This window comes from Heterodontus francisci, chromosome 7 (assembly GCF_036365525.1).
Source record: "Heterodontus francisci isolate sHetFra1 chromosome 7, sHetFra1.hap1, whole genome shotgun sequence".
NCBI lineage: Eukaryota > Metazoa > Chordata > Chondrichthyes > Heterodontiformes > Heterodontidae > Heterodontus > Heterodontus francisci.
The window spans coordinates 66076210-66092839 of NC_090377.1; the positions used below are offsets into that span (position 1 = coordinate 66076210).

General features: G+C 43.6%; 1 pseudogene; it reads right to left on the reverse strand.

Annotated features, from left to right (window-relative positions):
• Positions 1-4783: 4783 nt before the first annotated feature.
• Positions 4784-6422, reverse strand: LOC137372383 (BEN domain-containing protein 5-like; annotated as a pseudogene).
• Between the last annotated feature and the right edge of the window lie 10208 nt (positions 6423-16630).

Sequence of the window (16630 nt, forward strand, 5' to 3'; positions counted from 1 at the left end):
GCTGCATTGTGCCTCCAATACTTGTAGTAGTTTGTGTAAGTTTATAGCAGTAAATACATAAAATTTTGTCCAGTGTTATAATGCTTAGTGCAAGTTAATGTGTAAAAAAACTTGCAATAGACTACAAAGTACATATAAATAATATCGACTAAGATATGGCAGAGCATGTTGTGTGTCTGGACTGTGGGAATTTGTGGACAATGAGACTGTCCTGAGCAAACACATCTGCAGTAGGCGTCTCCGTTTCAAATCTCTCCAGCTCAAAGTCATTGAACTGGAGTGTGAGTTGGAGCCACTCTGACACATAAGAAAGGAGGAGGAGCATCTGACCACTTGGTTACACTTCATAGAGAAGCGCAGGATCAGAAAGGACGACACAAAGGTTGGTGGAGTTGCGGATAGTGATGAGGATTGTCAGAGGATACAGCAGGATATAGATCGGTTGGAGACTTGGGCAGAGAAGTGGCAGATGGAGTTTAATCTGGACACATGTGAGGTAATGCATTTTGGAAGGTCTAATACAAGTGGGAAGTATACAGTAAATGGCAGAACCCTTTGGAGTATTGACAGGCAGAGAGATCTGGGCGTACAGGTCCACAGGTCACTGAAAGTGGCAACGCAGGTGGATAAGGTAGTCAAGAAAGCATACGGCATGCTTACCTTCATCGGTCAGGGCATAGAGTATAAAAATTGGCAAGTCATGCTGCAGCTGTACAGGACATTAGTTAGGGCACACTTAGAATATTGCGTGCAATTCTGGTCACCACACTACCAGAAGAACATGGAGGCTTTGGAGAGGGTACAGAAGAGGTTTACCAGGATGTTGCCTGATCTGGAGGGCATTAGCTATGAGGAGAGGTTGGATAAAATCGGATTGTTTTCACTGGAACGACAGAGGTGGAGGGGCGACATGATAGAGGTTTACAAAGTTATGAGTGGCATGGACAGAGTGGATAGTCAGAAGCTTTTTCCCAGGGTGGAAGAGTCAGTTACTAGGGGACATAGGTTTAAGGTGCGAGGGGCAAAGTTTAGAGGGGATGTGCGAGGCAAGTTCTTTACACAGAGGGTGGTGAGTATCTGGAACTTGCTGCTGGGGGAGGTGGTGGAAGCAGGTACGATAGCGACGTTTAAGAGGCATCTTGACAAATACATGAATAGGATAGGAATAGAGGGATACCGTCCCTGGAAGTGCAGAAGGTTTTAGTTTAGACAGGCATCAAGATCGGCGCAGGCTTGGAGGGCCAAATGGCCTGTTCCTGTGCTGTACTGTTCTTTGTTCTTTGTTCAGAATGGTGTTGGTAAGATCAATAATGTAGAGAGTAAGGGGAATCCAGATGAGATAGGAAACAAAGATCCTGTGAGGATTTGAACAAAAACTATCAGAAGGACAGCTAGAATGCTGATCATGGCACCTTGGAACAGGAGGCTGTCCAAAAGTAGGAGGAGGAGCAGGGGTATCATAATATGGTGTAACCTCTGCACCCATTTTTTTGGACAACAGCTATTGTTAATCATTCTGCTATTCCCATTTCCAGCTCCTCTGGACACATCTTTGGTTTCTTTACTTGTCCCATTACCATCACTTTTGTCATTTAATCTGTCCTTCCTTCCACCCTATCACAGACCTTCCCTTTTGTTCTTTCCTTCCCTCTCCCCTGCTATCTCTCCACTATTTTCCCTGCCTCTATACTTGATGAAAATCTGTTATATCTCTAACCTTTTGGAGTTCTGATCAAAGGTCATTGACCTGAAATGTTAACTCTGTTTCTCTCTCCACAGATGCTGCCAGACCTGCTGAGTATTTCTGGCATTTCCTGCTTTTATTTCAGATTTCCAGCATCCACAGTGTTTTGTTTTTGTGTTAAGGAGGAAAGCATCTTTTGAGGTTGGAAGAAGAGACATGAAGCAGTGCAGGGTCCCTGAGAATTTTGAATTGACAAATTGAGTGCCTGAGACAATTACAGCAACTCAGAGAAGGACAGCCAAAAGCAAAACCACATTAACATGGAGAAAAGGGTTGTCAAAGTAGGAAAGTGAAGTGCAGGAATACAATAACTATAGTGGATTCCATTAGTGAGGGAAAATAACCAACTACAGCAATGAGTCCTGAATGGTGTGTTGCCTTCCAGGTTATAGGGTAAGGGATGCCATGTACACAAGGTTGTTGATGGTGATCAGAGAGATGTAGGAAAATTTCCCACCACAAGTTTTCAAATCACTTTAGGTATGTAATTTGTGCCGGGGATGGGAGAGTAGAAAACTTAATTTTTTTAAAGAAGGGAGCAAAAGATAAAGCGTGTCACTTGTAGTCTAGTTAGTCTAATTTAAGTTCTGATGAAAGGTCATCAACCTGGAAAATTGGCTGGGATTTTACAAGAAGGCAGTGGCCCCACCCCGCGGCTGGAAAGTTGGGGGCGAGCCCAGCTCCACCAGTCCTGGAAGCCATGACCATATTTAATGGTTCTCAGGCAATTAACTGCCTGCAGTCGTGGTTTCCACCCTTCTGAGGCAGGATGTGCAGCCTCCAAGAACTGCCAGTCAATTAGAGGGCCAGCAGCTCTTCAGTCCCAGCAGCGTCACCGGGAGCGGTGGCCACTGCTGGTACCACAGCAGTCCTCAGACCCAGCCAGCAATGGTGGCTGAAGAATAAGGCTAATGGGGTCGGGCCTTGCCTGGGCCAATCAGCCAGGCCCAGCAGTTATGGGGGGTGGGTGGGGAGGGGTCGATTGCCAGGGCAAGGGGAATGTTCTAGAGGGGGCAGGAAGAGGCCCTTAAGTGTTCATTAATTTTTTTTTAATTCATTCATGGGATGTGGGCGTTGCTGGCTAGGCCACCATTTATTGCCCATCCCTAATTGCCCTTCAGAAGGTGGTGGTGAGCTGCCTTCTTGAACTACTGCAGTCCATGTGGGGTAGGTACACCAACAGTGCTGTTAGGAAGGGAGTTCCAGGATTTTGACCTAGCGACAGTGAAGGAACAGTGATATTGTTCCAAGTCAGGATGGTGTGTGGCTTGGAGGGGAACTTGCAGGTGGTAGTCTAGTTAGTGGTGGTGTTCCTATGCATCTGCTGCCCTTGTCCTTCTAGGTGGTAGAGGTTGTGGGTTTGGAAGGTGCTAATGATTGCCCACTTAAGGGCCTTAATTGGCCTAAGGGCAGGCAGGCTGCTTGCCACCTCTCCCGCCATTAGTAAAATAGCAGCAGGGTAGGGGGTGACGGACATCGCACCCCTACCATCCCACCCGATTTATGTGCCCCCATCTCCCAGCCAGCTTCTGAGGGTGTGGAGGACATAAAATCCAGGCCATTAACCTCTGTTTCTCTCTCCACAGATGATACCAGATCTGCTGAGTATTTGCAGCATTTTCTGTTTATATTTCAGATTTCCAGCAACTACCGTATTTTATCATTGTATTAATTTCTGTTGCGGACAAACTCTTAGAATTCATAATTTGACATCAAATTAGTGACAATTTAGAATTGCCTGGGATAATTAAGGACAGCCGGTATGAATTTGTTGAAGGCAAGCCATGTTTGACAAATGTCGAGTTTTTTCAACAAATGATTGATTGCATAAATAAAAGAGCACTGCATCCAATAAGATATCTCACAGGAGGCCTATTTAAAAGAAATCAGAGTTATTGCATAAGAGGAAATACAGATGGAAAGCCAGTTGATTGATAGGAAAGAAAGGGCTAGAAATTAGTGTGCCTTGAATTTAGGGCATGGAGGTTACGATTTGTGCCCTGCTTGTACCAGTTCCAAATGAATTGGGCAGCATGTAAAATTGGTGCACCTACCTCATTTCCATGATTGTAGTGTGGCCTTGAGTAGATTCCATGCTGCACTCCTTTCTGTAGTGCTGCTGGCAGCCTTTGCACATCACAGGGGCTCGATGAGCATTATGAGCAAACCGTGTGCTTCAGGCAGCCTTCCCTTTTTAAAGGCACAGTCCCTATAAAGGGGAAGCTACACTAATACACTGCAGGCTGCTGGATAATCACTGTGGAAGACTCAGGCTCAAGGGAGGTGTCAAAGCACTACAGGAAAAGGGCTCTCCACTTTAGTGACGCTGCCCTGGAGGCACTGATCAGACATTTGAAGGCCAGGAAAGACACCATGTTTCCACCGGGGACAGGAAGCCTTCAAGATAGAGCAGGTAGCAAGGGCAGTTAATGTCCAGAATGTCGCCCCAGGTCATGGCAGCAATCGAGAAAAAAGTTTAATGATCTTACTTGGGTGTTAAAGATGAGTGAATGCATCTGCATATCTGGATTTAATGGATAAATCCAAACCATTTGGAACTGGCCCAATTTAACCACTCGTTCATGGAAAATGGGAAAACTGGACCAGTTGTACTGGTTCCACTTGACCATTTGTACTTATTCCGGTTGAAAATTATACTGGCTCCAGTTGAGACCAGTGAACCTGGTTCCAGTTGAAAATTATATTGGTTACAGTTGTGACCAGGTAGACTGGTTTCTGGCTTAACTTGTTCCATTTGAGACCAGGATATTAACTTGCGAAAAGTGTTTATATAAGTATCACTAACAAGTGAAAATCTGATGTCTGCTGTGATCATGCAGTGAAGCTGAAAAAAACTTTTGACTGGGCTTTTTGTTTCAAATTTTATTGTGATGCAGAAAAACACAAAACACAGTTAAATAGCAAAAACCAAATTAAACACAGTGCAGAAATCAAGAAATAAGCGAACACAGCAGTTAAAGTGCAAAAACATTAAATTACAGCTGTAATCAAAATGCAAATCTTAAACATTAATTACATTTAGACGTTTGATGGTTCTCCAGATTTTGGTCTTCTATTGAGGTCTTGTATTTTCTCAGAGATGTAATTGTTCATCTTACTGAGCTCTTTTTTGATAGATTCCTCACTCAGACCCTGTGTTTGGAGGTGATGTAGAAGCATGCTGTAAATAAGAGAAAAAGACAAGGTCACAGACTTCCAAAACAAGTGACAGAGGCCTCCCAGGTGTCAGGGAGATTTGTGATGTTCTGAACTGCCTGACATAAAACAGCCCTAATGACCCCATTGCAATAGCTTTCTGTTTACCCTTTGCTTTTTAGCAGTTCATCCCCATGTCACTTGAACCTAATGATGTCATAAACAGGAAACCAATTCACCCTTTTTCAATATTCCCCAGTCCACTTAAAGGGGACATCGCACAAAAAGAATATACAGGTTAATGGGTTATTACAGTTGTTACCCTGAACCTCATTTAACTTCTGTGGTGAGAGTGAAGGTTTTGCAGTACCTCCAGTGTTGATAAAGCATTGGCACACTCTCCCACAGAACGTCCTTTCCTTGAGCTCGTCACTCCCCCAGATGTCAACAGCCAGGGACTTAAATAACAAATTCGTCCTTTGGCTTTCTGGGATCTCAACAGCACCCAATAGTCGCACCTGTAAGATCAGGGACATTCTCAGTACCCTACATTTAAAATCAGCAGATAATACAGACTCTAATTAACTACAGATTCTACGTGAGGACAGATTATTAAATGATTCAGTCTCACTGAATGACTCAAGTCAGTATGGAGGCACGTTTAGCACTGCACCAAATGTCATAATGATACATCACCTTCTGCTGAAATCAACAATGATAAGAATCATTACCTTGCCATCAATTGCAGTATACAGCTGCTCGCTGGCCTCTCATGCTCCATAAGAATGGAGCTTGCTGACTCTGCCTGGTTGGTGCTGGGGGTGCAGGCATGTCCGACGCTGTTTGCTCGCATGGTGCTGGGGGTGCACCACCATGCCTAGGCATGTCTGCAACATGAGGAAAATAATTGGCATCATTCATATATCAGAGTTGGGAGGCCATTTGCGCAACGCCAATTTACTCCATCATCTGTTTCCAATCAGACAGCATTGTATTGGTCAGAGAAAGAGGTGTGTAACATTAAAATAACATTATATCTCATCTTTTTCTGACAGCTGCACAATTTCCCCCTGGAGCTTAAGGTTCATCGCCTCCATGTTCTCCACCTTCTGCCAGAGGGCTGCCCTCCTTTCTTTGAGACTCCTGATCTTTGACTTTGCCTTCTCCAGCTTTCGGGATTGGGAAGGCACAGGTTTTAATGGGTCAGGCTCAACCTCCTCTTCCTGTAGGGAAGTTTCCGCCTCCAGCTGCTTCTTCTTGGACCAGGAAGCTGTGTCCTTAATCAAAGCCTCCTTTCACACAGACTTCTCCTTCTGTCAGACAAGAAATATTGGAAAATTTGAAATCACACCCATCTAGCTTTGATTTGAGATTTTTTTAACTATTTGCTGTGGAAATCAAGGAGAATAACCCTGGCTGCACTTGCATCCTCAAGTGCCTTCTGTGTCCTGGCCACAATTGATAGGGGCAGATCACCGCCACTGCTGCTCTCCTCAACAGTGGTATCTACAATCCTGGCCATCTTGAGCTGCACTGCACCTTCTCCCTGATCTCTTCATGGGAGTCTGCAAGAACAAAGCTGCTTACAAAATACATCCCATGTATACTTGTTCGGGCCTTTAAATCACATTTTCAGGCAAATAAAAAAACTTGGTTACAAAATTGATTCACAAATCTCGTCCCAATTGGTGAAAAACTAGTTCTTACCTGACAGCCTGAGGATTTGAGTCTTGCTTCCCTCCAACCCAGAGTCATACTCAATCGATTTGCCTGGGATCCAGTGGACCAGTTACACCTTTGAAGCATGATTATATTTCAGGTCAAAATTTTTGATGTCCAAAATCCTGCAGAAATTATCCTGCAGTAATTGAAAGAAAGCAAACACAGACATGATAATAAAACAATTAAAAGCTGAAGGCGCAAATAAGTCTCAGATCTGCATTAAAAATTGTTTATATTTTTTCTGCCCCAATCTGATTTAGATCTCCCTCTCCAAACCTCCCTTAAAAATAGATGAGAAATTGAACCGCCAAATGATTTTCCCACTCAGATTTAGAGAACCAACTGCACACAGCAATCTTCAGCAACCAGTACTATGTGTGAAGAGACTGCGTCTGCACCAGCCTCCATATCCAAAGGATCATCCTCCGCCATTTTCGCCACCTCCAGCGTGATGCCACTACCAGTCGCATCTTCCCCTCCCTTCCCCTGTCAGCATTCCGAAGGGATCGTTCCCTCCGCGACACCCTGGTCCACTCCTCCATTACCCCCACCACCTCGTCCCCGTCCCAGGGCACCTTCCCCTGCAATCGCAGGAGGTGTAATACCTGCCCATTTACCTCCTCTCTCCTCACTATCCCAGGCCCCAAACACTCCTTTCAGGTGAAGCAGCGATTTACTTGTACTTCTTTCAATGTAGTATACTGTATTCGCTGCTCACAGTGTGGTCTCCTCTACATTGGGGAGACCAAGCGCAGACTGGGTGACCGCTTTGCGAAACATCTCCGCTCAGTCCGCAAGCAGGACCCTGAGCTTCCGGTTGCTTGCCATTTCAACACTCCCCCCTGCTCTCATGCTCACATCTCTGTCCTGGGATTACTGCAGTGTTCCAGTGAACATCAACGCAAGCTCGAGGAACAGCATCTCATCTACCGATTAGGCACACTAGAGCCTGCCGGACTGAACAAAGAACAAAGAAAATTACAGCACAGGAACAGGCCCTTCGGCCCTCCAAGCCTGCGCCGATCCAGATCCTCTCTCTAAACATGTCGCCTATTTTCTAAGGTTCTGTATCTCTTTTCTTCCTGCCCATTCATGTATCTGTCTAGATACATCTTAAAAGACTCCATCGTGCCCGCATCTACCACCTCCGCTGGCAATGCGTTCCAGGTGCCCACCACCCTCTGCGTAAAGAACTTTCCACGCATATCCCCCCTAAACTTTTCCCCTTTCACTTTGAACTCGTGTCCTCTAGTAATTGAAACCCCCACTCTGGGAAAAAGCCTCTTGCTATCCACCCTGTCTATACCTCTCATGATTTTGTACACCTCAATCAGGTCCCCCCTCAACCTCCGTCTTTCTAATGAAAATAATCCTAATCTGCTCAACCTCTCTTCATAGCTAGCGCCCTCCATACCAGGCAACATCCTGGTGAACCTCCTCTGCACCCTCTCCAAAGCATCCACATCCTTTTGATAATGTGGCGACCAGAACTGTACGCAGTATTCCAAATGTGGCCGAACCAAAGTCCTATACAACTGTAACATGACCTGCCAACTCTTGTACTCAATGCCCCGTCCGATGAAGGAAAGCATGCCGTATGCCTTCTTGACCACTCTATTTACCTGCGTTGCCACCTTCAGGGAACAGTGGACCTGAACACCCAAATCTCTCTGGACATCAATTTTCCCCAGGACTTTTCCATTTACTGTATAGTTCACTCTTGAATTGGATCTTCCAAAATGCATCACCTCGCATTTGCCCTGATTGAACTCCATCTGCCATTTCTCTGCCCAACTCTCCAATCTATCTATATTCTGCTGTATTCTCTGACAGTCCCCTTCACTATCTGCTACTCCACCAATCTTAGTGTCGTCTGCAAATTTGCTAATCAGTCCACCTATACTTTCCTCCAAATCATTAATGTATATCACAAACAACAGTGGTCCCAGCACGGATCCCTGTGGAACACCACTGGTCACACGTCTCCATTTTGAGAAACTCCCTTCTACTGCTACTCTCTGTCTCCTGTTGCCCAGCCAGTTCTTTATCCATCTAGCTAGTACACCTTGGACCCCAAGCGCCTGAGTTCAATAATTTCAGAGCATGACAGCCCCCCATTTTACTTTCATTTTTAGTTATTTTTTCTTCCTTTTTTTTACATTCTTTTTTACATTTTTTACTATCTTTTTTTGCATTTATTTCATTTCATCTTAGTTTGTTCAGTTTGCTTACCCACTGTTTTTTTCAGGGTTTTTTTCAGGTTTGCACTTGCTGCTGTTCAATATTCAGTGTATTCACACCTAATCTGTACTAATGCTTTGTCTTTCAACACACCATTAACATATTGTTTGCCTTTGCTCCGTGACCTTTTGGTCAGCTATGTGGCCTGGTCCAATCTGCACCTTCTCCTTTGTTACCTCTTGCCCCACCCCCACCTCACTTGCTTATAATCTGTGACTTTTCTAATATTTGTCAGTTCCGAAGAAGGGTCACTGACCCGAAACGTTAACTCTGTTTCTCTTTCCACAGATGCTGCCAGACCTGCTGAGTGATTCCAGCATTTCTTGTTTTTGTTTCAGATTTCCAGCATCCGCAGTATTTTGCTTTTATTATACTGGAGGTGGTTGTTCTGCTCATTGGCTGCTTCTGATAATTGCCATCACCCTGGCCAATCAGCATGCGTTATTTGAGTAGGGAGGGCAGAACTTCTGTTCCTTTGCAGCTGGAGCTGCTTTCAACCAAGTCTCCACCCAAAAACCTCATGGAACCAGTATGGAAGAAATACTGTGGGAACGTTGGGAGGTGGTAGGGGTGGGGGAGGCTCCATGCACTGGCATGTATCCGGGATCGGCGGGGGGAGGAGCCTTGTTGCTCCGGCATATTGCTGCGATCATGGGGGGTGGGCGAGAGCGCAGGAGCGGGAGACAGCGGGAAGTGGCTGGGGTGGGGATGGGTAGCCTGCGAGAATCACAGAGTCACAGAATTGTTACAGTGCAGAAGGAGGCCACCAGCTCTCTGAAAGATCAATTCACTTATATTCATTCCCCCGCCTTCTCCCCGAAACCCTGCGCATTCTTCCTTTTCATATAACAGTCTAATTCCCTTTTGAATGCTTCAATTGAACCTGCCTTCACCACACTGTCGGGCAGTGCATTCCAGACCTGCGAGGACCAGGACAGCACGCAGGCAGCCATGGGTAAAGTGGAAAAATATTCTAAAGTTTCAAAGTTTATAAACAAAGTTATAATTACATGTCTTGGAATTATTCTGTGTGTAGGGTTCAGATTTTATAAACGAATACGATTGCAAGGCCATTTAACTTTTATAATTTTCTTCCCATGTAAATTCATTTGAACAATAATTTTAAATCATTGAAAGTAAAAATCTCTTATGGAAATATGTTAAATTCAGGTGAAAGGGTATAGGGGTGACCTTGTGTGACGTCTGTTTGCCTAAAAGAACACTTAATGATGCAATGCTGTAAAAGCGTAGTGCTAAACAATAGGACACCTATAGTATTTCTCCAGAATTAAGCATTGAGAATTTGTACAGTAAAACTGTCCATTTAGTTCCAAAATCAAAGGAAGTTGGAGCCTTGCTTACAGACTCAGCAAACACAATCAACCTGTTTATCTAGAGAATGCAAATAGACATCAGGGCACATTGATCAGGTGACCTGAGCTGTGGAGAATTTTTTTCCAACATTTTCTCTAATTGATTTTGTAATCAAACATCTGAACATTTTTCCCTGGTTTCATTTACATGCAGATTTATCAGCAGGCCATTATGGCTAAACAGAAACCACCTGTGTAACAATACCATGGACAGGAGGTCATAAACTCAGGTACAAAGCTTATATGGAGCCACATGGAGACCTTGCGGTTCCAGGATCGACTCGATGGAGGTGGGCACTGCGGGCAAGACAACCAGTGGCGCACGGCAAAGCGCAGCGCACAGTGGTCAGTGATGACTTGGTCCAGACATCCCAGCAACATGAAGCGGCCCAGCTTGAGTATCAAGTGATGGAAATTCTTATGCAACAATGACAGGGCGAGGTTCTGGAAGGTGACAGCTCAGATGGAGAGCATGAAGGTTCAGCGGTTTCTTCTTCAGTAAGGCATTAATCTTTCTTACACCAACCAACCAGTACATGGGTAGACAGCTTTGGAGGCTAAGATAGCTACTGAAAATTTCAAGTCAATTAAATTCCTCATGGACTATTTCTTTTCCAGTAAGCCAGAGAAAGTGGTCCACTGGAAGAGGGTGTTGATGAAGAGGTGGCTTATGAAGGATCTCTGATAGAGGAGTCAGATACAAGTATGATTTCTTATTGTGAATGAATCTCAGGAATTTGAAAATAGCAATGGAAAATCGAAGCACTTAATTTCACGCTGAGAGGCATGAAAAAATTCTTGTTCATCAGTATGCATCATGGTTATCATGGTTGGGATTATGAAGGGCATCCCTCACTGAATGTTTCAGCACAGCTATAGCCGTAAATGTTCCTAAATTCTTCACAAAACAGCTGAGGAATGTTAAACTTATCTTCCAGCCTATTGGGTAGCTTTTGCTCACTGCATGCTCTCTTTGCAGATGGTGCTGAACTTGAAGATGAAGAGAATGAACAAAATCCTGATGCCGGTGAAAGAACAGCTGGAGATTTCTTCCAGAAGTATAAAGATGAGCCGTTCTTTGTTAAAAGTGAAAGGTCGAATACAAAGGCGTTATTGTTGATATTATCCTTCTCCATGAGGCACTGTTTATCATCTATTGCCGTGATGCATCTCCTGGAGATTGTAAACACATTGTTTGGGAGATTGGTATTAAAGTGCAACAAATCAGTTCTCTGGAAAATGTTTTGCAGCAATGTAGATCATCTATGCTTCCACTTCTACTGTCTGTATTGCTACTGTTATGTTAGTGCATTCAGAGTTCTTGCTAAAGATAAAGTTCTATGCCCCAATTGTCAATGGAAATGTGTTAAAGACCTGAACAATGGCAATTTTTTTGTCACTGTAGATCTGACTTCACACTCCTTCAGAAAGACGATATAAAACAGAACCTAACATACAGGGAAACCTGTACAAAATCTGTATTGGGAAATATTGAGGATGTATATGATGCCAACTATTACAAGAGCATGGAGGCAGAAGGACAACTTCAGTATTGTTGAAAAAAGAGACATACTGTCAAAGCTTTTCATCTTGCACTCATCAGGACAGACACAAGAATGCCAAATTCCAAAGGAGGCAACAATTTAGACTGCATGAGAAAAGGGTGCTAATTGGTTGGCAAATCGCCTCTGATTGGTCGAGGCATTACCCCATGCTTTGTTTAATTCAAAAAAAGTTACAAAGCCTGGACATGTTCCTTTTGCCTACAGAGGACAGGTCCCTGCATATAGATATATGTAACTTCTAGCAAGCAAAAGTGAGCCACATTGCAAGCTCAACCAATAATCTTAAATTGGTTGCTGGGGTAATTCATAGCACATGCAGGATTGTTCAGTAAGTGCTGTCCAATCGCAGAATCACATCTAATTTTAGACATTGTATTCTGAGTTTTACAAGTATGGGCTGGTTGAGTACTCTGGCTATCGTGAACATGTAAGGGACGTGCTGTTTGATACGACCCACCAGTTGTTGAGACGTACAGCCTGCATACCTGGCATCGCACCAGCACTGGAATTCATATACCACATTACACATTTGTGTGGTAGCCAGAATGCCTTTTTGGCCTGATGGCATCATCCTGTTCATGCTGGCATGGACTCGTTGGGCCAAATGGCCTCCTTCTGTGCCACAAATGACTCTATGACTTACGCCTGCTAGAAGCTACATATATCCATGCACTGGGACCTGTCCTTTGCAGGCAAAAGGAACATGTCCAGGTGTTGCACCTTTTTTTGAATTAAACGAAGTGTGGGGGATAATAATTCCCTGGTGCATTCTCCATGGCAATGTCTCGACCAATCAGAATCAATTTGCCAACCAATTAGCACCCTTTTCTCAAGCGGTATAAATTGTTGCTCCCTTTGAAATTTGGCATTCTTGCATCTGTCCTGATGAGTCCAAGACGAAACGTTTCCACAATATGTCTCTTTTTTCTGCAATACTCAAGTTCTGACAGCCACTTAGTAATAAAAATAACTTTTCATACATTATCAATTCTGATGGACTCCCAATTTTTAAGTCTTCTAAATATTTATAATGACCTACATATTTAAGGATTAATGAGCTCCAACCCAAAACTAAGAACAACTAATCTTATTCTAGCTGGATTATGATTCAGAAAGTGCGTACCCAAAATGCAAATGTTCCTACACAAATTTGTAAAAGAAGTGAGCAAACTGATGAAGGAGTGTTATGGAATTGAGCGGGGGTGGGGGGGGGGGGGGGGTGGCTGGTGGGGGGGGAATGGTTACCAGCAGGTTGTTTGCATTTTGCTGCTGTGTAGATTCTCCAGCCCATGCAGCAATGAAGAATACAGTCCAATTCAATGGATGTCATGGATATGGCTTGTGCTACCATCCTGGGAAAGCAGTAGACCTCATTGTCAGGTATCCAAAAGATGTCTGTGATCATGTGGACAGGACAGATAATGAAATGCTGCAAGAGTTTGGGACTGCAGGAGGAGAGGGCAGTAAGAGGTGTCAAGGAACCTAGCGCTTTTTTCAACCTATCACATTTTCCAATATTGGGGGGACTCCCCCAGATTTCATGCACTGACTTCTATTGGGTTATGTCAGACAATTAACTTTCCTCAGCAGACAGTGAATTTTACATTGGAATTCCCCTAAGTTTAGCTGTGATAGATGACCGTCTGAAATCCATTAAGCTGTCAGGTTTTGTTGCGAGTGCCCCGAGACCATTAGCTGAGAGGAAATACAGGAAGACTTCAGAATGGTACATGTGGCTACTATTCTACAGTCTGCCATGCTTAAGTGGGATACTCCCAGAGATTTATTTCAGTCACTGGGTTCTACTTGTGCAGATTTCTTTCCTTTTGTTACAAAAATCAATCCCTGTTGATGAGGTACAAAAGTGTAATATATTGACATATTCATTTGCTGGCAGGGTACAAATCCTATATGGCTCAGGAGCCATGACATTTAATGTGCAGTTCCCAAAAGTGTAGCCACTTGAGGCCCCTTGTGGACCCATTCAGGCTTTCCCTTTGAGGCATGCAATTCACGAATGAAACAACAGCTTAAAGGGTATAGGGGAATTATCTCACAGGTAGTGCATAAGTTTCTTCTCATGCAAAATGTCCCACTCTTGATGGATGAGTTTGCAAAATCACCATTAGAAGATTTTGCAGTGCAATGTTAAGCCCAACAACTGGAGAAGAAAATGCCCACGAAACCTTTAAAGAGAAAGACTTTGTTGGCAGGGGTGAGATGATACTAAAATAGGTGGGATAGTAAGTTGCTATAAAGAAATAAGAAATTTACAAATGGATATGGATAGGTTAGGTGAATGGGCCAAAATTTGGCAGACGGAGTTTAATGTGGATAAGTGTGAGGTTATCCATTTGGGTTGGAAGAATAGAAAGGCAAATTATTATCTAAATGGAGAGAAACATCAGAGTGCTTCGGTGCAGAGGGATCTGGGTGTCCTCGTGCATGATTCACAGAAAACTAGTATGCAGGTGCAGCAGGTAATAAGGAAGGCAAATGGAATTTTGGCATTTATTACCAAAGGAATAGAGTATAAAAGTAGGGAAGTGTTGTTGCAACTGTACAAGGCATTAGTGAGACGGCACCTCGAGTATTGCGTACAGCTTTGGTCCCCTTACTTGAGGAGGGATGTAGTTGCATTGGAGGCAGTTCAGAGGAGGTTCACTAGATTGATTCCAGAGATGAGGGGTTTGTCTTATGAAGAGAGATTGAGCAGTTTAGGCCTTTACTCTCTAGAGTTTAGAAGAATGAGAGGAGATCTAATTGAGGTATATAAGATGATTAAGGGGATTGACAAAGTAGACGTAGAGAGGACGTTTCCACTGGTGGGGCAATCTAGGTCATAGTTTTAGGATAAGGGGTAGCAGATTTAAAACAGAGATGAGGAGAAATTACTTCTCTCAAAGGGTTGTGAGTCTGGAATTCACTACCCCAGAGTGCGGTGGATGCCGGGACATTGAGTAAATTTAAGGAGGAGATAGACAGATTTTTAATTAGTAAAGGGTTGAAGGGTTATGGAGAATGGGCAGGAAAGTGGAGTTGAGGCCGAGATGAGATCAGCCATAATTGTATTGAACGGCAGAGCAGGCTCGATGGGCTGAATTGCCTACTCCTGCTCCTAGTTCTTATGTTCTAATGTTCTTAAGCACAGCCCTTGGAATATTGGAATGTTGCAAATGAATTGATAGTGTTACGGAAAAAATTGAGAGAGAACTGAAACCCCAGTTTTCTTCCCTTTACTGTCCGTAATCAGTATGTTTTTGAAAAGCAGGATGTGTGTGTTTTTTAAACCCTGAGTGTATGGCCAATTTGAATAACTTACATGGGTTTAAATAAAAGGATTATTATTATTCCCACCTTCAACCTGAAAGTCTGATGCCACACACACACATAGTTGAGAAAGAAAGCTGTTGAAAAGGATAGTGCACTTTTACCAATTATAACCAAAGGAATAGTTTTTAAGACACGTGATTCAGCTCATCTTGGGGAAAAGACATGTGTTGCAGGCCCAGTGAAGAAGGCGTTTTCACTCCTGAAGTGTAGTTAGGTGGATTCGATAGCCAGAGTTGTATATCGAAGTCATTGTGAGATAGTCTCGAAGAGTTGGATTTTCAGCAGGTCATGCAGTTAGTTGCTTGTAGTCTCATTACCAGGAGGCCGGTTTTCTGTATTAGTGGACTTGAAAAGGAACAGGCTTGGAGACCTTAAGATGTTGTGGTCTCCAATTTAAGGCATAGGGGTTCTGCCTTTGTTGCTGTCTCTTCAGTTGGTGGTATGCAGACTGAACAGTTTCTCCCTGGTGCTTGGAGTAATAAGATCTGTGATTGGTCATGTGACCATCTGATCAATGCTTCTATTGCCCATCCAAAATGATTTGAAGTTCAAAGTTATTGCTACACAATGGGGGATGGATGATGGCCATTCGCACCTACTCAGGATTTAATTGTTTTCTTACAACTTTCTGTTACGTTTCGAACTCGGAGACAATGAGTCTAGGAGACCATAGATACTGAATTTTGGGTCAGACCACAAACAATAGGAGGTGTGAATTCCATAAATGGTTTCTTCTTGGCATGTCCATCCAAGGGAGGCACTCCACCCAAGCTCATTCAGTTAGGAACTTTCTGGATGTTTGAAATAGTTCTAAGTCTGGGCCAAAATTGCAAAAGTCACCTAACCCTCAGCAGCCATCTTATTGCAGCATTTTAATGTCCATTGTGGTTCATTTAAAAAGAAAATTCTGCTCCAGAAGATTCTATGCTGAATGGGTTCCATGTTTGAAGTCATGAATAGAACATGCCTTTGCTGTGCATGACAATATTCAACACCAGTGCTAGTTAGGTGTGAAAAAATCATGACAGCATCCTGTGATGACAGAAATCATTAAATGGTTCCCCCACAGGGGCATTTTTTAAGTTGTAGGCAGTCTTACTGGTTCAATTAAGTCAATCCAGTTGGATTCAACTGGTTTGATTATCCGTAATATTTTCCAGTTCAAAGATTCTGCCTGCCAACTGGTTACAGTTGAAGCAACTGTATGACTAGTCGCTTCACTTAATTCCAACCAGTTCTACTTTGCCTGCCAACTGGTTCCAGATTAACCAGATAGCAAGCCAACTGGTACCAGATGAGCCCAAATGGTTCCAGTTAAAGTTGTCTGGGCAACTGGGAATACCAATTGGTTACCAGTTAAGATTGCCAGTGACCCGAAACGTTAACTCTGCTTCTCTTTCCACAGATGCTGCCAGACCTGCTGAGTGAATCCAGCATTTCTTGTTTTTGTTTCAGATTTCCAGCATCCGCAGTATTTTGCTTTTATTTTAGTGTTT